This window comes from Ambystoma mexicanum, chromosome 1p (assembly GCF_040938575.1).
Source record: "Ambystoma mexicanum isolate Mex_15411 chromosome 1p, UKY_AmexF1_1, whole genome shotgun sequence".
In the NCBI taxonomy this organism is placed as follows: Eukaryota; Metazoa; Chordata; class Amphibia; order Caudata; family Ambystomatidae; genus Ambystoma; species Ambystoma mexicanum.
The window spans coordinates 610,019,002-610,041,039 of NC_090921.1; positions in this window are offsets into that span (position 1 = coordinate 610,019,002).

Genomic DNA, 22,038 nt, shown 5'->3' on the forward strand with positions numbered 1-22,038 from the left:
AAGTGAGTTTATGACACAACTTATTTCACTGTGAGTCTTAAAGCGATGAAAAGAAAGTGGGTAAACAAATATTTTGCCTTTTGCATCTTATAGTTTTCCATCCAGGATGTGGAAAATAAAGGTACAATGATATTATGTTGGCCCGACATGCTGCTATATGGATTTACATGTTGTCATGAAGCTTTTATGCAATTTGTGTATTTTGCAAGTAAACTATAGGACAGTATTGTAGGTCTTGTTGACAACCAAAACTGAAATATTTGTTCAATGTAAAGCATGGAAGAAGGTGGCTGTTCTGTTCCCAAATTGGGTTAACATCTCTGCTTCGCTGTTCAGCATAAGTGCATGATCCCGGGCAAATAATGTAATCTCACCCTGACTTCAACTGCAAAGGGTGTCTCTCTACCCCCTTCTTCCCCTTTGCATTTTTGAAGGCAAGTGCAAGTCAACCATATGTCTGCGGGTGCTGTGATGGAGGTCAGTAAAATATTTTGCAGTGTGTAACGTCATGTCAGGTTAAGTCCACCTTGCCATAGAAACTTTGCCCTGTTAGTAAAATATCTCACTTGCAATACCTACAGATTTGGCCCACCCTGTCATAGGCTTTCTTTTTCCTACCCTCAAGTTTGAGTTTCTACAATCCACCGAGTGGGGAGTGTAAGGGTGTGCAGCTCAGAGCAGAATAACCTGATGCTGTATTACCAAGTAACAAGTAAGGGAGCACCTGTAAGATACCTCCTGCTAATAAAGAAACTACGGCCTACACATCCACAATCCGAGTCAGTGGCCCTCATTACGACCCTGGCGGAAAGTGACTGACCTGACCGCCATAGCGTAAATAGCGTTTCCGCCATTGCACGACGGAGCAAAGTGCGGCTAATTCCGACCCATCGGGCACGAGCACTACGCCATGGCGGAAGTGCAAAGTCTGCGATGGCGGAAATGTCCCCAAAACGCCCCTCACCGCCGTCGTACGGCGCCCTAGGTGCAATTCCGCCACCCATCTTAGCGGTCACCGTAATGAGCGGCAATCGGAAAGTACGGTGACCGTAAATATACGGAAACGGAAGTAAAAACATGGTCCCGGAACGGGAAACAGCACGCCGTACACCTATAAAATCAGAATTCCCACACAACCATTAAAAATACTACCCTGAGACACATCCCAACCCGTCATCCACCCTAGTGAAAGCAATAAAAATGGGAAAAGTAGCGAAAAAAGCGTGCGACCGCAAGCGGCAGGTCCACTTCTCCCGTGAGGAACTCACCGTGCTCACAGAGACCCTCCAGGAGAATGCTGCCGTCGTCTTCTCGACGCAAATGACCAGGACGGCACTTGCGAACAAGAAGGCCATATGGGCCCTGGTGGCACAGCGCGTAAGTGCGGTGGGGACCGCACCCCGCAACCCACAGCAATGCAGAAAGCGATGGGACGACCTGCGGATACGCGTACGGAGCATACTATCCGGCAACCGTAACATTGCCACAGCTACCGGGGGAGGATCGGAATCACCCATCAAGTTGACCCCCTGGGAAGAAATCTGTGCCTCCACCATTGGAATGGAGAGTATCGAGGGAGTCGGAGGGATGGAGAAAGGAGTGCAGACATCCGAAGAATCAGGTAGGTGGGCCAAATAAAACAATGCTAAATCCACAATGTCCAATCATGTGAAGTACCATGTGTCCACATAGTGCAACAGTAACACATGTCCAGGAGAACGTCCACATACATTGGCCTGATAGCGCACTTTAAAACTCACATTAAATACACAAATAATTAAAAATCCTAAAAACACCCTCTACACGTGCAGCAGGCACACCCTAACTGCAGGCTGCAAAACAACTGCATCCTCAATCCACACAAAAATGAAACCACCTCCAAGGCCCCGACCCAAATCACCCTCAGGTACCACCCCAATGCATGTGATACATTGCCATTCCAATTTCAACAGACCCATTAATAACGCTCGCCCTCCTTTACTCCACCACAGGGTCCGATTCAAACGACGAGCTCCAGGACACCCCTACCAGCACACCTGCAAAGAGGGCCAAGACCAACGGCCAAAGACCCTCCACCTCAGCTGCACGCATCAAGACACGGCAGCAGCACAAGTCAAGTGGCAGCACACAGGAGGGAACTTCAACAGGCACCCCAGCAGCCAGCATGCCCACAACAGCACCACCACAGGTCCCCCCAATGGATGCCACAGAAGGCACTGCTTCTGGTGGCAGCAGCACCATAGGTGACACTGCATTAATGGCAGCATGCTCCGACACAGAAAACGGGGATGTCGAAGTAAGATCCATCCATGACCTGTCTCAATCCCCCTGTTTGTTTCATCCCGTACACCATGAGGATACCACGCAGGGGCACCCACAAGACGACGACTGGCCATCCCCCACAAGCCCTGTGGCAAGGCAACATGAGGTGACCAGCCCCTCTGTGACACCACCGCAAATGGCCATGGCACAGCAGAGGCAACAGTCCCTCGACCAGGTGATCGTGCAACAGCAGCAACTGGCCACGCTCCTCAAGGACCATGCTGATGAATGTGGGGGTACTAAGGCAGCCATAGAAACATCAACTGAGACACTTAGGGCAGAAATGGAGAGAAGCACCGAGAGCCTGAGAGTACAAATGGAGAGAAGCACCGAGAGCCTGAGAGTACAAATGGAGAGAAGCACCGAGAGACTGAGGGGGGAACTGCATGCGACGTCCAAAGACGTATGTGCTGAACTTGCCGCTGTGCGCCGTGTGCTCACTGAGCTCTCACAAACCCTTAGGGACATGCATGGACGTGAGCAGGCAGAGACATCATCCGTTGCAAGTTCCGTCCAGGGCAGCCCCCAACGTAGATCTGGGAGGAACCTGCGCTCCACAGGCAGGGGTGCCCCTGATACCCGGAGAGGGGGCTTGCAATAGCGTCTGCCCACTGACAATGAGCATCTTCGGACACTGGTGTTCGGGGGGGAGGTCGGTGGGTGGAGGGGGTGTGTTGGGCTCACTTGGGTGGCGGGTCGATGGGGTGTGTAACATAATTTCACATATGCTATAAACAATGCACGATCATCCAATGAGATGTGTGGACATTGATCTTTGTGTACGAGGCCTTTATAGGCGTACAGTCCATATTGTGCATGTTCCAGACACACACAGTGCCACAAGTCCCGTGTCCATGTATCAGCCACCAGGCGTGAGTGCTAGAAGCATGAATCAATGAGAATCTGACGAATGTCACGGCCCTGCTGTGCCTCGCAGACTCCTTGAGGTGCTGCCACATCCCCACCCTCATCATGACCATCTTCAGGTGCTTGCAGTTCTGCGTCAGGGGGCATGGGCACATTTCTACGTACGCACATGTTGTGTAGCATGACACATGCCATGACCATCTTTGCAACCTTCTCATGGCGGTACAGGAGTGCCCCGCCAGACCTGCTGAGGCAGCGGAAACGAGTCTTCAGTAGGCCGAATGCCTGTTCTATGACTACACGGGTACGTGAGTGGGCATGGTTGTAGTCCTCCTCATGCTGGTTCTGTGGGTTCCGGAGTGGTGTAAGGAGCCATCTCTTCAGTGGATACCCGGCATCACCTGTATGTGGACAATAAAGGATGTTTGTGGAATGACATTGCTACGTACGCACCCCCCCCCCCTTCCTGCCAGGTCATTGCCGCATCACATACCCCACATTATCATGCATGAAATGAGACTCACCGAGTAGCCAGGATCTGTTCCCTGCGTGTCGCTCCATGTAGCGTGGTATTGTAGAGTTCCTCAAGACCATAGAATCATGGGTTGATCCAGGAAATCGGGCACAACAATGTGTAAAGATCCTGTTGGAGTCACACACCATCTGTACATTAAGAGAATGATATTGTTTTTGGTTGCGGTACTGGACCTCCATGGCATGTGGGACAACCAATTCCACATGGGTGCAGTCGATGGCACCAATGCAACCCGGTATGCCGCCAAGTGCATGGAATCCCACTTTTGTGTTCGTAATTTCCTGCTCCGAGCGTGGTAGAGAGATGTAGTCGTCTGCGTGCTTCAGGAGGGCATCGAGCACTTGCAATAGTGTCCGTGAGAACACTGGCTGTGAAATGCCATGCAACTGTCCGACTGTGTGCTGGTAGGTGCCTGTGGCCAGGAAGTGGAGTACAGACACCACCTTCAGTAGGGGTGGGATGGCGGTTGGGCTATCTATCATGCTGACAAGGTCAGCCTGTGTCATGTCCACAATGGCGGTTATGGTGTCCCGGTCCAAACGGTAGAGGGTGTGGATCTGCTCATCAGTGAGGTTGAACGGATGTGCTCGGAGGCGTGGGATTGCGGGCTGCCTGCGTGGTGGTAGTGGCTGTGCTGGTGGGCCTTGCTGGCCCTGCCTTGCCCTCCTCCTCCTCCTGCGTCTCCTCTGTGCGGCCGGTTGTTGTAGTAGTTGGTGTTCGTCTTCTTCTTGAAGTTGGAGTACTTGCAGTGCTATCAGGTCCCCCAGGGCCAACATCGCTAGTCCTGCCGGTAGCATTTTGGAGTGGGTGTGGTTGTGGGAGGGGGTTGGGTGTGCAATTTATGTGTTTTCAAGCTGTATTGCCTCCACCTGTGGTGATTCATTCCACCTGTGCAAGCTGCAATCCCCTTTGGGCGAGCACGTCCCGCACACAACGCTGCAATTCGACGCATGGCATCTTGCTATTACAATCATGTATTTAATCCCGATGGCAGTGTAATATTGGTTCATATGTTCATTCTGCTATGGTCCCATTGTTTCACATACTATCTTTGCAGTCGCGAACAAACTTGTGAAGGGTCAGTGGAATGTAGTACTCGATTAACGGTGGACCCTCATGCAGCACTGTACCGCGGGTCACCGACGTGCGGGGCGTCCCATTTGTGAGTGAAGCCAGTTTGCATTTTCACACATTGCCGCACTACATGGATGGATTTGTGATTTCAAGCGGTCACAGATGCCTTTTCGACGTGATGTTGCAAATGAGGAATTCGAAGGACAGCGCTTTCGGTTTTCAGCTAGCGGCGAGGAGACGCCCACAGGTCTGACTGCAAATATAACGTTCTATTGTTTAATGTCCTTGGGACAGGGGCCATGGCGAGAATGCAATGATTGATATGAATAGTATGGGATGCGCAATAGCGTAGTGGACGATAAGGCAGGACGTTCCCAAATACATGTTACTTCACAACACTGGAATTCCGGCCTGGAGCACAGTGGATTTTGCAGACTGCATTACGCACAGACTCAATGGAAATTTCACATGTTATGTGAGTAAATAATCAGGCGTTTTCATACCGGGATGAGGGAATGATGTATGGATGCATGGACAGATGATTTGATGGAGAGTTTGCCATGTACAGGGCTTTTTGGAATCTATCCACCTCCCCTGCGCTATGTGATGCAGAGCTGCCATAGTGGGACCATCGTCTATCTGCCCTTGTTGAACCCTCCCTGTCTCGGCGCGCCTTCAAACGCTTGTGTCTATGCACGTTACTAATCCCATCGAATGGATTCTGTTTTGACAGACGCATGCACACAAACACTCGTTTGTAATAGTGTTTTCACCTCGATTTTTATAGTTATGATTTTTGGGTGGGAATAATCCTTTGGAGTGGGCTAGCATGCATATGGCTGTAGATTTAGTGTGATCATTGAAGTGAGTAATACAAATCAAGTTCTGATGGCCATACTATTCTTTTTCATTTCATTGGGGTGACAGGTATCTCCTCCCCTTTTGCCGCTGCCATCTGTATGCCACTCCTGCAGATGGCTTTTACTCCCGACACCTGCTGCTTCGAGTTAATCAGTGGAGCACCATTACGATCTTATGGGACGATCGCCAATGGGCCACATGCCCTTACGCAGTACTAGTGGCTAGGAGCAACATTTCGACCTTTCAGCTGGACTAGTGCCTACCTAATGGGACGGCCCTGCGGTTTTAGGCGCTTGCATGTTGCCTTTTTGAACGTGAATGTAGCCCCTGTGTACCATGAAGGAACAGGGCGTCACACAAGAAGAAGCTGGTCATTTATTGCGGATGCAGCCCACAATAATGAAATATATTTTGGAGTTCATGACCTAATGGCTGTATGGGCTTGGTGATTTTGTGGTGCATTAAATTTCTATTCTGATATTAACCGTGTAGCGTTCTTCTTTGCAAGTAATGTAGCATATTCCTATTTGTGGTGCGATGTATTGTGAGAAGATCTGCATTGGGTTCCGGCTTCTGAGTATAGTTGCGTGGTACTGTACTGGCCGCGTTTGCCTACGAAGCCCAGTGTGGTCAGGGTTAGGGGCTACCATTATGACTGTTTTAATGATGTCATGCTCAGGGGCGGGGGATTAGCTTTTGTGTGACAGATGCCGGTCAGCCAGGTGGATTGGTGGAATGATGTGATTATCAGAATATGGCTGGTCACAGGTGCCTGTGTTTGCGTGCGTTTCTTGGAGGGAGACTGAGGTCATGTCCATTGGAATAGCTTCTGTATTCGTGCCATCTGTGCCCTGCAGCTCCCATTGGCCCCTCTTGAGATGAGCCTGGCTGCTCAGTCACTCTGCCAACTTGTGTGGTACATGCTTATGCTGATGGTTGGTTTGTTTACTGGCAGGAGTACAGGGCTGGTGCAGTCTCCCTCAGGATACTGCTTTGAATGTTGCCTTACACTGGTGTCAGTCGATGGGGGGGCCTGTTTTTGTTTGTCTCATTTTTCTGCTCATGTTACTGTACTTGAACCTTCACATGCCTGTGCTGCATCAGTGCGGCAATGGTGCCATGGCAAATATGGATGGCCACTCACAAGGCACCTGGAGCCCCTAGATTCATTTGTTCGTTGGCATGCATGGGTGACTTGTACATTTCACTGGTTGCATTGTGTGACTTCATTGCACCTACGAGGAGTTGTGCAATGTGGCCAGGGAGTGGTGTACAGGCACTCAGTAGGGCCGTTTACGGTTGATTCGCGATGCCGTACTTCTCACCATGGCGGAATGGTACTTTCCGCCATGCTTGATGGCGTTAGGTACATGTCCGCTAGGGTCAGAATTCGCGTACCGTTGCGCCATGGTGGTAATTACGGTTTGGCATGGCGCGCGTGCGCGTACTTGGTGCAGTTAGCGTTGGCGTTCACTACGGTGTCGCTAATGGCATCGTACTTTACGGTGACGGGTCATAATCGCACCGAGCGCTATTCGATGGCGGTATTGCATTTCCGCCATCGTTTTTCGATTTCCGCCAGGGTCGTAATGAGAGCCAGTGTATTATTTCTGAGGGGGTCTTGGGGGAGGTTATGGGAAAAGGGAAATACGTGGAGGGCCGCAGGTTAAACCAAAGTGAATTTATAAACCAGGTAAATCAAATGCAGGGCCTGTGGAAGGCCGGTGCGGGGTGTTGCGGCTAAGCAGGTGGATGCGCCGAGTGCAAGGAGGAATGTAGCAGACACCATCATAGCCGCTACATGCAGCCAGACACACTCGGGCCCATGTACCCCATCCCCCTCCAACAACAGGATGGGGGGATCAGGGGTGGAGGGGCCTCCTCAGACTGGATGGCACAAGGAGACAGGAGAAGGGAGGGAGCAAGGAGATGCAAAAGGGGCATTGGGGGAGCGGCCTAGATCATCCCCTATGTCAGGCTTAAAGGCACAGGGAGGTGAGGGAAACAGCCTCATTCTCCGACAACCAAGTGTTTTCCAACTTTAAAGCATTATACTTTCTAAACCCATGTGTGCCCTTCCCCATCCATCCCACTACTAGCCTATGCCAGCAGTTGCTGCAGCAACAAATATGTGAGATGGAGCAGCAGCAGTGTGATTGGCTGGTGGTGGGCCGATCTAGGTCTAGCACTGAACTGGCGCGCCCCGCACAGCATTATGGGGCCAATATTTTTTGGGCACTGGCACTTATTTTTTTTACAAATTAAGCACTGGGTGTACGCAATGAAAGTGGCTGGATGCCAGTTTAAACTTGTTGGATTTCTAATAGGTTGGGAAGTTTTCAGACAAAATGCTCAATGAAAATCGGGCAGCGAGGATGGGTGCACACAGCGGCAGGGGAAAGGACGTTTCAGACGCTTCACAGCAGCAGGAGCGAAGCAGTAAGGGAGAGTGCACATGGCACAGAAGTTGTTGACTTTTAAGAGAAGGAGAGGAGAGAAAAAGAGAAAGAGAAACAGGGAGGCGGTGTACAGTGCAGTGGGGCCACGGACAGCAGAAAGCACTCGCTGTGCACTCCTGGTTGTCTGTGCATTCCTGTTCTTATTGCGACACGCTGATTGGAGTGGGCATGGCTTGCACTACGAGACAAAGATGTAAGATTTTAGAGTGATTATGAGCTCAAATTGAAGTCACAAGAAGTACAATTAGTCCAGCTGGTATTCTAGTCCATGTACCAGTAGTTGGGTCCAAAGAATGTTGAGGTTGAAAAGTTGATTGTGGCTTGTGACAGAATGGTGAAATGGAGAGGTGAGCAAAGGATCCAGCAGGTCAGCAGACAGCAGATAGCACTTGCAGTGCACTGAGGAGGGTGTTCTGCGGGCCCAGGTACCTGCTCACACTGCCTCCCTCCTGCACTGCCTTCGGGCCACCCCTTGCACTGGAGTTTGTATCTGTATCCATACAGACCCCCACACACTTTTCTGGTGCACTTATCAGATACACCCTATCTGACCAACCCAGCACTTTGCCACTTGCTGGCTGCACTACCACTGATTATCGCCTTCATTTATTTATGTATTTATTTTACTAATTATTATTTATTCTGTTCCGCACTGTGGGATGTTTTTACCCATGCATCCAAGCCCTACCATAAAACTGTGCGTTACTGGCATTGAAAACATCATGATGGCCAGAACTCCCCAGAGAGTGCACAGGGAAAACATGAAGAATAGGCTGCCACCCATTTTTGCCTATGTTGTGAGCACAGAAGGGCACTGCCTAAAACCACCATTGGGCTACACACACAGTAGCCTCAAACCATTGGGAATGGCAATGCTGATTGCCAAAAGCAACCCAGAACTGTGGGGAATTCATTTTCTTAATGTCAAAATGGATGCAATACCGGTGCTCACCACTATCAGAAAGCCGGCGTTTTAAAACCACCAGACTTTTGTGTAAAACTGAACAGATGAACCCAAACCAGGCCAAGCACAGACTTGCTAAGAGGTGGATACAATGTAAAACTATATTCTGAAATGACTTGAAGGAAGTAATTATTTAATGTATATATAAAAAATAGCTGCATGTAAGTTGGATTTGAATGTAGAAAACTGGGAACTAAAGTGACATTTAGCTGAATTCTGCCTGACAACTACCCCCGACAGGAGAAACCGGCTCAGAACTCTTCCCAGGCCTAGCTGCATCCTGCTGCCCCTGCCAAAAAGAGATGACACCTCTCTGATTGGGTTAGGGGAGGGGCGCCTGGGGACTGCAGGAAGTTGAACAAAGCCCTGTCCTGGACTCAGGCAAATGTTATATTGGGGGGGTTGTAAAATGGCTTCCTCTTGGGAGAAACTGGGAGGGGCAGTGCCTTTGAGAGCCACCTGAGCTGGAGGCGGGGACAGACAGAAGCTTTCCCCATGTGCTTTGGAACCTAAACCAAACCCATCTGGGCCAGGGCATAATTTTAAAAAAGATAGATAACTCATGGTGCGGACTTGTCAGAATTATATAAGTAATATCATTATTTTTGTGATTTTTCTATGCACGTTTTAAGAGGTGTTAGGACCCTGTGGTGTATTCTGGGGGGTTGCTAGTGGAAAATAGGGTCTTACTCCAAATGTCTGCATGTTAAAAATCTGACACTTCATCAATTAATGTCCATACTCCTTGCGCACATTTGTGTAATTTTTGGTAAATGTCCGATATTGGTAAATCGAAGCAAAATGTTGTAATTTCTGAATCCCAGCTCGCAGGAACATGGGGCTTGAACAGAGACCTGTCTTAATTCATCTGTAATATGTACATGTAATGTCAACCACTTGTGTATCTGGGCAATATGTATTTGAATCAAATATAGATTTGTGGGCAAATTGACCAGGGGAGGATCCTCTGACCCATAAACAGACCTCATCATGATGACAATCCATTTCCTTCCCCCAATCATGGGAGAGGGGAGAATTGGGCCAATGACAAGTAGAGAGGGGCAGGCTCAGTTATGCCACGCACACACCCACTTTCTAAACACATAAAAGCAGACAGTGCAGGACAGGTAGGGACGTTCACTTTCCACTTTCTTGCGGGACGCTTTGCCGGGAGACTTCAGACTTCACATCCAGAGATCCAGACTTCAAATCCATCAATCTCCAGAACCTGTAGCAGTAATTAACTCCAGAATTTGTAGCAGAGAGGCCTGAACCCACAAGCTGAATCCTCTTCAGCAGGCCTCAAAACCAACCAAGCTATTCAACAGCCGGGCGAGCTGTTTGAATTTTTTGCCAAGAACCTTTGCAAGAACCTGTAGCAGTATCCAGAAAGCAGTGCTCTATCCGGAACCAGAGAGAACCACAAACCAGACCGTTGTGAGCAGAACCGGTGCTTGACAGACCCAGAGAGCAGAGCTGACCCAGATAGCCGGGACTTCAGAACCACCCGCCGGAAGTCCCATCCAACCTGACCAGACCTTGACGGCTTATTTCAAAAATATAGTGTGAGTACTCACTGTGCCAAAACCAATCTCTTAGTTTAAAATAATCTAATCCAAACTATTTTAGCCAATTAGAACTGCCTCCTAGAATCGTGTCATTCACCTGGTCCACCTCATCCGCATGGTGCCTTCGCCTCACTGTATTCCACAATTGTGGTTAACTTGGGTGTTTTTCTCCCCTCGCAGGACTCTCAAACTTAGGTGGCCCTGTACCTAATACGCATTTACTGTTTCTCTAAAATGTGGTAAACTAGGTTGTTTCTCTCCCCTCGCAGGACTCTCAAACTTAGGTGGCCCTGTACCTAATACGCATTACTGTTTGCTCTGAAATGTGGTAAACTTGCCTGCCGCTCACTTCCTGTCTGCGTGCTCTCGTTTCGTCTGTCTTCCCCCCTATCCCCCCACTCCCTCCTACTTCATGGTGCTCTCTATCTCGCCTATCTTCTTTAACTGCTTCTCTATCGACAATCCTGCTCTCCTCACTAAATCTGGTAGGAAAAAGTTTAAAAAGGACATCCTGGTCTCCAACCCAGGCCTCCCTATCGCTGACACCTACACTAGTGCCAGCTCCAAGGAAACTCTCACTGACATTCTCTTTTTCGTGCCTTCGCCTGACCTATGGACCCTTCATATGGTCTCTGTGCTCTCTCCTTTCTCCTCCTCTCCCATTAATGGTGGCACCCATTGGGATGTCCTCTTGGCCCCTTTCCGCTCCTCTAAGGCCATCATTAATGTCTACGCTAATGGGACTGTCTTGGTTCAAGGCCCTCAGGCCAACCTTCACCTCTTTGATAGACACTTCCCACGCCTCATCAACTTCCTCTCCTCTCCTGCTGTCCCCCCTCCTCTGTCCTCGGCTACCTTGCCTCTACCCTCCCTCCCTGCCCCCTCTCGTGATCCTTATTCACCTCCTTCTCCAACACCTCCGCAGGGCGTACCTCTGATCTGTACCCCTCCCTGGAAGTTCTTCAAGGATGGCAACCTTCTCCACATTGCCACTCTTAATTCTCGCTCTGCCATCAAGCATTCCTCTGATATCTGTCGCCTTCTTGAGGAACTGGACCTCGACGTCCTCGGTCTCACTGAGACATGGTTCACTGCCAGCTCTGCCACCAGCTTTGACACACTCCTATCTGACGGTTACAAGATCCTCTCCGTGCCCAGGCCCAACCGTGCAGGGGGTGGTGTTGCCCTTATCTTCCCTGAGTGGATTCCTGCCACTGTCACTCCTACGCAGACCTACTCCTCTTTTGAATGTCTTGTCTGCCGACTCTCTCTCTCCTAGCCATTCCCTCACCATGGCTACTATCTATCGGCCACCTGGTCAAATTTCCTCCTTCCTCTCTGAGTGGGCTGACCTCTCCTCCTCACTCCTGTCCTCAACCACTCAACTCCTCTTTCTTGGTGACTTCAACATCCACCTCGATGCCTCCTGTCCCCCCACTGGTCTCTTTCGTGACTTCTGTGACTCTCTCGCACTCTCTATTCTCCCGTCTGTGCCTACTCACTCTGCAGGGCACACTCTTGATGCTCTGATCTCCTCTGACCTTCCCCTCTCCGTCCCTCTCTCCACTCCTCTCTCCTGGAGTGATCACTTTCTCCTATCCTCCCACATCACCCTCCCTACCCCACAGGCAAAGCCACCCTCTTCACTACCACCCACCTTCTCGGTCATCCGACCCATGAAGCGCGTGTCAGTTGAGGCTTTTGCTACTACCTTCTCGCCCCCGCCTCCCCCTTCGGCTGACTCCCACCCTGACACAGCCCTCTCCATGCTCCACTCTGCTATATCTAATACTCTTGATATCCTTGCCCCCGTCATGAGAATCCGCCTGAAGCCCAAAGCCAAATGTAACTCCTGGTATGACTCGGATCTCGTCACCCTAAAACGCAAGTGCAGGGTGGCAGAGAGGAAATGGCGTGCTTCATGTTCATCCTCTGACAAACTGGCCTGCCGCCTGCTCCAAAGGCAATACCGGCTCTCCGTTCTCACCAAGAAGAGAGCCCTTATCCAAGCCCGCATCTCTGAGGCATCAAACAACTCGGCCGAACTCTTTAAAATCTGCAAGGAGCTGGCCAACCCTGCTGCAGTCTCTACCTCTCCTGTCCCCTCCCAGGCCCTCTGCACTGCACTGGCCTCTCACTTCATCTCAAAAACTCAGGACATCCTGTCCTCGCTCTCCTCCTTTCACCTCCCTCCCTCTCTTCCCGGCTCTTCCTCTGGCCCTTCTGCTGCCACCCCTCCTCCCTCCTTCTCTGCCTTTCCACTTTTTTCTGCTGACAAGGTTTCCAGACAAGTCCGATCTATGAAAGTCTCGTCTAAACAGGTTCACCCCTGTTCTTCCAAAACCATCAAGGACCACATCGACTCCCTGGCTCCTGCCCTGGCTGATTTTTGCAACCACTCCTTCGCCTCTGGAGTCTTCCCTTCCCCCCTCAAGCACTCCCTTGTGCACCCCCTCCTCAAGAAACCCTCTTCCGACCCTTCCTGCCCAGCTAACTATCGCCCAATCTCCATTACTCCCTTCCTGGGCAAGCTCCTGGAGAAACTGGCCATCTCCCAGCTTAACCTCCACGCTGAATCTGTTGGTAGTCTTCATGACCATCAATCTGGCTTCAGAGCTGCCAGAAGCACGGAAACTGCTCTCCTGAACATCCGTGAGGACCTGCTCTCGAACCTCGATTCCAACACTCCGTGTGTTCTCATTCTACTCGATCTCTCCTCTGCCTTTGACACTGTCAACCATGCCATCCTGCTCAACCGTCTCCATGATAACCTGGGTATCACTGGTCAGGCTCTGGCGTGGCTGACCTCTTTCCTTTCCAATCGACCCTCCCAGGTCCAACTGGGGTCCTTCCTCTCTGACATCTTTTTCTCCTCCTGTGGTGTTCCCCAGGGATCTAACCTCTCTCCCTGGCTTTTCAACCAGTATCTGGCACTCCTTGCCCTCTGCATCACCGCTCTCTGCCCCAACTTCCAGTGCTATGCGGACGATACCCAGCTCATTTTCAGGCTACCCTCGGCCTCCTCCTCTCCTTCCCTCATCTCTGACTGTCTGTCTGCTATCCAGGAATGGTGTGCCGCCAATGACCTCTGCCTTAATGCCAGTAAGACTGAGATTCTACTTATCGGCACACCCACTCCCTCCTTCCCTGCAGCTCTCTGGCCGGCCTCCCTTGGCCCCCTTCCTGCTCCTACCTGCAAGGCAAAAAACCTCGGGGTCATCTTCGACTCCACACTCTCCTTCTCTCCTCATATATCAGACGTCTCTAAGAAGTCACACTACCAGCTGCACCTCCTCAGAGGTATTCTTCCCTTCCTCTCCTTCCCCCAGAAGCTCACTGTCTCCCGAGCCCTGGTTCTCTCAAAGCTGGACTACTGTAACAGCCTCTATCTTAATCTGCCTGCCTCCACTCTCTGCCCTCTGCAACTCATCCAGAACAGAACTGCGAGACTTGTCCTTGGCCTCAAGCCCAGGGACCGTATCTCTCCAGGACTGAAATCTCTACACTGGCTCCCAGTGGCTGTGAGGATTAAGTTCAAAACCCTCTGCATTGTCCACAAGGCCTTCTGGGGCCTGGGGCCCAAATACCTTCAACTCTCTATTCCTAAATATCTTCCTTCCCGAGCCCTTCGCTCATCCGTCTCCAACTACCTCAGGGTCAGCCGCTTCTCGAAGCAACGAGCTGGGGGTAGATCTCTCTCTGCAGCAGGGGCCTCCCTCTGGAACAGCCTTCCTGCCTCCCTGAAACTTGAGGAGAACCACCTCCGGTTCCGGAAGCACCTCAAAACCTTCCTCTTTGCTTCTGCTTTCTCTCTCCCTCTCCCCTGCTGAACAGCTTTAATTCTTCACTGAATCTGCTCTGAATCTGCAACTGGGCCACTCTCAGTGACCTCGGTCCAGGGCCCAGCCACTCTCCACTTGCACTGCCTCCCTGGCACCCCCTTGCACTGCGGGACTGTCACTGTATCCTTACAGCCCCCCCTTCCCAGCACTTGTTCTGCATCTACCTTGCACTTGCCACCAGCTGGCCTTATTTATTATTTTTTACGCTACTTACCTTGTACTGCACTTCCCCCCCTCCCCTTCCCCTTGCACTTTTCCCTTCCCCCCACCCCTGCACTTGCGCGATCTGAATGACACCTGGCCTAGTATGATCATTGTCTGTCTTCCCCTTGTTCCCCCCCCTGCCTCGTCGCGCCTTGAAACACTTGTGTATAGGCGCGTTACAAATGCCATATCATATCATTCTGTCATCTTTAAAACTGAAAACTGTCATCTGTCATTCTGAGCTTTAAAATTTCAAATCCGAAAAACTACCTTGACTAAATCGGCCGTATCTCCGGAATCGTTTGTGCTAGGAGCGGAATTTCACTTTTATCTTAAAGCTAAGATTCTAGGCTTTCCAACGAACCTAGAAGCTACTTGCTACTCCTTACAGGGCCTCCATAATTACACTCGATGCACGCGATTAAACTTGCTGCGATTTGACATTTTGCACAATTTCAGCCACGTGTAAAAATCAGCAGCTCCTTGCTTTCCTTTGCTAAAATTTGTTTAAACCTGCTAGCTACTCATAGAGCATTGCTAAAGTGAGCCTGAACTAATATAAACTAGATATCACCCACCCTGAAACCCCTTTAGGGAATTAAAAGCCTTTTTAGCATATTTTTCACTTAATTGCAATCACATTCAAAGCATTTTGGGCCTGTGTTTCAAACTTCTACCTGTTTTCCTCTAAGCTTGCTGGGGGGGAACTGAATTTTGTATTGTATTTGATTGCACTCCTGAGAACTATGTGCTCCTCTTTCCATCTCCTTATATTGCATAAAGGGGGGGTGGGGTGAATTGTCAAGGTAAAGTGATTACATTGTCTTTTGTTGAAGCCATATCAAGTTATTTTCTGTACTGCATTTCATTCATCATTGCATTTCCTTGAACCATATAAAGCATTCTCTGCCACCTTATTCTTCTTTTCCTATTCATAAGTAACCAAGAACTGTGCTACTGTAGGGTTACCTATTGCCGATTACTGCTCATATTCACAAGTGTGCTATCCATTATCAATTTATTTATAGAAGTGTGATATAGATATATATTGTTTCATTTTTCAAATAAACCTTTTAAATTTGCAAAACAAGCCTACTTCTTGGCTCAGTGGGGTCAAGGGGGATTCTAAGAGAGGGGTGTTATACAAGGGTTCATCATCCAGATTATAACTTGACATAAAAATACATAAATAAGGGCTTCCCTTGGGCATCCCAGACAAGGCACTGATTAGTGGGATTGCTTGATTGGAGTCACTTACTAAGTGGGGGCTCGTAGCCGGGATATTCTGGATTAGATTTACCACTTGTGCAGCTTAATACAGTGCGCTAACTGACGGGATACATACATCCGGTCGGATCGCCACGCTGTGGTACGCTGTAAAGCACTCCTCAAAGGGACGCTCTAAGGAGAAGGTCTGTTTTGCAAAATAAAATACAAACTTCGGTAAGTCAGGAAGGAACTCAAATTCCAGAATGACGACCTTGGTAGATATGAAGATAGCTAGGGAGCACCTCCTACATAAACTGTTTGTGAGAGGTGAATGGGCTGAACAGGACCAAAATGTATGGTTACAGGCGATCACACAACAGGTCACTACAACTGGGTCAGATATGTGGAGAGATCAGGGTCCCTTACATGTGGCCCTGAGTGAACTATATATGGCCCCTAAGGCCAAGGATGAGCACAACAAGATTGCCAGGGTAGCGGCATATTTATATTTACATATAGGAGCCATGCAGGACAAATGTGCTGAAGGCCAAGAACTGGCAAATAGGCAACAGATGGCATTAGAAAAGGCCCAATCTGACCTGGACTCTTCTGAGCAGAGGCTGCTCAGGAGCCAGGAGTCAGAAAATGACAGCAGACAGTACATCACTAAAATAAAGGAGGATATGGATACGCTGCAACAGAAAAAGGCTGACCAGGATACCAGATTTCTGGCCTTGCAGAAGGAGTACCAAGAAGGTTTGGACTCCCTACTGCAGAGCCAGAAAAAGCAGGAGCAACAATTGGACTTCAACAGGGCATGCGCAGAGCAGGTAGCCACCCTGCAAATTCGATTAGACAGAAAGAAAGAGGAAAGCAATACATTGATTCTGAAAGACCTGCATACCCAGGCAGAGTTTGATCAGTAGCGCCAGAAAGCTGGTGCCTTCCAAAGGCAAAGGGATGACCTGGCGGCACAGATGCAGACTCTTAGTCAGGAAAGGGACACCTTAGACCAGGAAGTCTGCCATTTAAAAAGAAAAACTGCAGAAAATCATGTGGCCCTCCAGGGGCTGGGTGACCTCCAAAAAGAGCACCAGAACTTGTTAGAGCACACCAGGAGGGTGGAAGAGTCTCTGGCAAGAAAGGAGCAGGCCAGTAGGGATGGGACTCAGGAGGTAACCCTCCTGCAGCAGAGACTGGCCCAATACTCCAGGACCAATCAGGAGGCACAGAGAGAAAATGAGGCTCTCTGTCAGCACAATGATATGCTCCAGCAACAGGTAGCCAGGCAGGAGAGACTGATAGAGTCTAGTAAGGTCTTAACTGAGGAACTGAAAGCGCAGGCTCTTGCATTGCAACAGGGAGCAGGGGCTGACAGAGATGACGTTCGCTGGGAAAGGGAAACACCTGAGCATAACCTCAGAAGCCCTAGTACCAGAGGCCTTCATCTCTCTCAGTCCCTGAACTCTGCCACCCCCATGTCCCCTGGCGCACATAAGCACAGGGCCACAGGGATGGCAGATTACTATCCAGCCAAAAGTATGGGGCTCATAGGCCAGTACCACCCAGGAATGGAGGGGCGGGCATCCGGGTATGGGCACCCAAGCACAGTGCAATTTAGTGGGGAACCCCAGGAGAGTAGGCCCATTAAGGGCATCCTGAAAAACCTCTGCCCAGTTAGGTCAGTGGGGGGGGGTACCCATCAAATCCTGGCAGCAAGGAGGGATCTGAAGACTCCTCTGAGCGTTACAGGACACAGGATACAAGGTCCCCACATTCTGCCAGCCATTCCCAGGCTCACAGAATCTGGGAAAACCTGGGAGCAGTGCTTCGGAGTCAGAGGATGAATGGACCAGGGTTACCCGAACCAAAAAGGCCAATAAGGCAAAAAGGGCCGTGCTTAAGGACCCATTGAAACAAATAAAGGCAATAAGGAGTGTCATCACGCCTTATCATAAGAACGCCAAGTATTCTGTTTGGGAACACTTGGAGCTCTATGAGCAAATGATGGAGACTTTCCAGTACGTCAAATGGACATTCTCCCCAGAATACTCCAGTTTCTTTGCAGGGCTGGAGGACCAAAACCATTCAAGATGGTCCGCATATAGGGCGGCCATCTTGAAAATGTTTCTGTTCATAGAAATCCTCAAGAGGCTCGCAAGGCAGCCTACAATTTGCAATGTGGGGAGGATCAGGCCCCACAAGAATTTGTGCAAGAATTGAAGCGTGCCTTTGCGCAGACCACCAGAAGGGTGCGCACGGACAGCAGAGAAGTTGTCAATACTTTTTTCCATGCCTTACCCAAATACATCATGACCCAGCTAGTGAGAGATTTTCACGAGAAGAGGTCACTAGACTGGGTCATAGAACAGGCTACCCGGATCTATGAGGTGCAGAAGCCCATAGAAAATAAAAGTAATGCGCAGAAAAACCCCAAAACCAACAGCACCCCTGCTGCTGCCAAGGTGGCGGAGGTAAAGGTTGCCCCCGTTTTAGATTTGGAGATGGGGGGGCTAAAAACCTGCCTGCACCAAATAATTCACAGCCCAGAAGGCCCTCAGGCCAGTCACAGACAGGGAGTCGAGGAGGTAGTCCCACAAATGGGGTCCCCCGCTCCCCTGATTATGTAAATCCCCGCTACAAGGGAAACCGACCCATCCTGGGTTATGTGTGGACTCCTCCAGCCCAAGGGGGGGATCCAGCCAAGCACCTAACCCAGGGGAACTTCCCTCATAAATTCCCCCAGGAGGGCAGACATTCACCAAATCCTGGGCAGAACGTTTTCCCCAGGTATCCTCCCAATTTCCAGCCCCAAAATCATCCATCCTTCTTTCCCCAATTCCCTGAGCCCAGACAACCTAATCTGGGAGAGGGGAGGCCAAGGGTGGAGGGGTACCCAAATCTTCCCAATCCGGGGTATTACCAGAGAAGGGATAGCTACCCTTCCCGGGATCAGCCATGGGGAGTAAATAGAGCCCCGTATCAACCTGAGCGGATTTCACAACTTGAGCGCCAGGTCCAAAATATGGCACGGGATCTGGGTCACATACTGAGGGCTCAACAGAACCCTCAGATGAGCATGCCACCGCAGAATGCCCCAAACTCTGGGCCTGGTGCTCCAGAACAATGACGGGGGCAGCACCCCGATAACCGACCGGTTCCCAGGGAGGAGGCACAAGGGGAAGGGGGTGTAAAGCCTTGGAGGAAGCTTCCTTCCCAACTTGTAAACAGCCCCTGGAATACCAGGAACCGGAAACAAAATCTCCTACCCCTGAAAGTCTGCCACACAAAGAGCAAAGAGGAGGTAGGGAAAACAAAGGACCCAACCAGACCCATTTTGTGGGGGAGGTACAGGTCTTCAAATTTGAGGGAGAGGGATCCTCAGAGGATCCTGGGAAAAGGATCTTCTCCTTCAGAGATGGGGGAACTCCTCCCAAGGAAAAATGGGCACCAAGAGATTCCAATCCAGACTGGGTAGATGTGGGGATTGAGCTGTCACCGCCCATCATCCTATCCCAGAACCAACAAAACCAAAAACCCCTGGTTCAAATCCATCCTGGTGACTGCCTCCAAAAAGGCAGGGGCGGCCCAGACCGGAACCAGGGGAACCTAAAACCGAATCAACAGACTGGGGAGATGTGGAGACTGAGCTACCGCCGCCCATCATCTCATCCCAGAACCAACAATACCAAAATTCCATGGGTCAAACCCATCCTGATGACTGCCTTCAAAAAGGGGGGGGCGGCCCAGAACCCGAAACCATTTCCAGTTGCCAACTTTTTCTTTCAGATTCCCCATGCTCTCCACAGAATTCTGCCCAAATCTCTTCGCTACCAATGTCCAAAACCAGAAAATCAGCCCACCAGTTGTCCAAAAATGTGCATTATCTGTGCCCCCTTGAGGAGAAGGAGGTTAGATACTATGCCCCGGTACAAGTACAGGGGCAGGGTACAATTTTGGCACTGGTGGACACTGGATCCCAAGCTACCCTTCTGTCCAAAAGGGCGTTTGATGAACTAAATGCAGGAAGGGGGGAGAATTACCGTATTCCTCTCACCTCTCTTCCTGGACAACTGCAGAACTTTGACGGGAAGGAAATTCCCGTCGAAGGGACTGCAGACTTGGACATTAAAATTGGGCAACACAAGGTGAAACACCCGATCATAGTAGTAACTCCAGAGGGCACCCCTTGTTTACTAGAGAATGACCTCCTGAGAAGGTTGTCACCCCTAATAGATTGTGTAAACAAGGTCCTCTGGACCCAGACTAGCCGACCAATAAAATTAAAACAGAGTGTCAACCATGTTAGTTTAAACGGCACCTGCCACATGGTTGAAAAAAAATCTGACCAAGTAGAATTTCACTTCCAGAACAACCAAATTCCAGACGTGACAGTAATAGCAGTAGGACAACAGACTGGTGATGGGGGGTCCTCTCTATTTCTGAAAATCAACCTTCCTTCCAGTTTAAGGTGGTATTCCACACTGGAAGGAAATACTCTGAATTTTTTTACCAATCCACAATAAGACACTCCCACTCCTATAGTCCAGAAAGATGTGAAATCAGCTCAGAGCCTGCCTGATATTCAGCAAATTGGAGAGCAGTTGTTCATCCCTGTTCAGTTAAATGATGGGAAGGACTCTGTTCTCGCCTGAGTGTGTGTGAACAACGGTAAGAGCTTCATCAGCGAAGCCATGTTCCGCCAACTCCCAAAAGATCCAGCCATTCCCACATTCAAACTGATAGACAAATGGGAAATGGACCTGGAAGCACCCAATTCCAAACATCTCCTGCCAAGCAGGTGTATGCTCAAAATCTCCATTGGCAACAAGAGCATAGTCCATAATTGTTGGGTCGTGCGAGACGTCACTGCCGCCTTTTACTTAGGCAGTTACATTCTCAATCGCTTCACCATTAGTTTGGACCTAATAAACTTCAAAGCTTGGTCCCGATTAGCGGATAATCCCATGGGCTTTGATGATCCAGAAAAAGCATTTAGGTCAGCTCAATTGCTACCTTATGCATTTGAAATTCAGATTAAAGAGGAAGTCACCCTCCCGGAAAGGACCTGACAATTCTCCCTGGAAGTGAAAGTTAAAAGAGGACAAAAATTGAAAAACCCTGATGCTTATATTCATCTAAATGCTTCTCTCCAACAGCAAGGGTTAGGGGTAAACCCAACACCATTAGTCAACATAGAACATGACACCATTCCAATAGAGGTGGATAACAGCGACTTAAAGAGTATTACTCTAGCCGCAGGCACCATTATTGGAATGTGGTTGATGACTGACATTTCTCCATTGATTTAGGAAATGAACTGTTAGGACCAATCCCCAAGGACTGTTTTGACAGTGACAGTGATGACAATACAACACCAGACAGCATTTTCACCCAGCATGGGGGGAACTTTCTGGTGTACACTTCTTGCCCTTATGGTAAGGAAGATGTGACTTGTGACTTCAGGAGGGATGAGGTGATTTTCCTGGTCCATGAGGGCTGCCTTTCCCACCTGAAGCCTCCAGTCCAAATCAGCACCCTGACCAGGGACTTCTCCACCCAGCTGGATGAGGCCGCTGAGATAGCTAAACCAGAAGTCTTTCCAGGCTTCAGGCAGATGGTGGAATAGAGAGTCAACCTAGCTCATGCCTGTGTGACTCTGGAACAGAAGCAAAAGTTGAAACAAGTTTTCTTGGATTTCCAAGATCTCTTTGCGGTAGACTCATATGACTGTGGTCGCACCGACATCAACACAACAACAATTCCCACGGACCCTGGAATGACTCCAGTGTTTGTGAAGCAATATCGTTTGCCTCTCGCATCCATGGAGTCCCTTACTGAAATAATTAAGAACCTTGAGTCCCCGGGAATAATCCGTCCAGTAAACAGCACCTTCAATAATCAGGTGCTGGGAATATTGAAGCCAAACGGCCAGTGGAGACTCTGCACCGACCTTAGGGAGCTCAACAAACGGGTCCATACTTCCCGATGGCCTCTGCCCTACGTTGACGAAGGGCTGGCCCAGATCCAGGGGTCACAGGTATTCACTGCAATAGACCTGACCAATGGATACTGGACCATGCCTGTCAGTAGGGAGGACCAATACAAACTGGCTTTTACCTTTGGGGGCCAG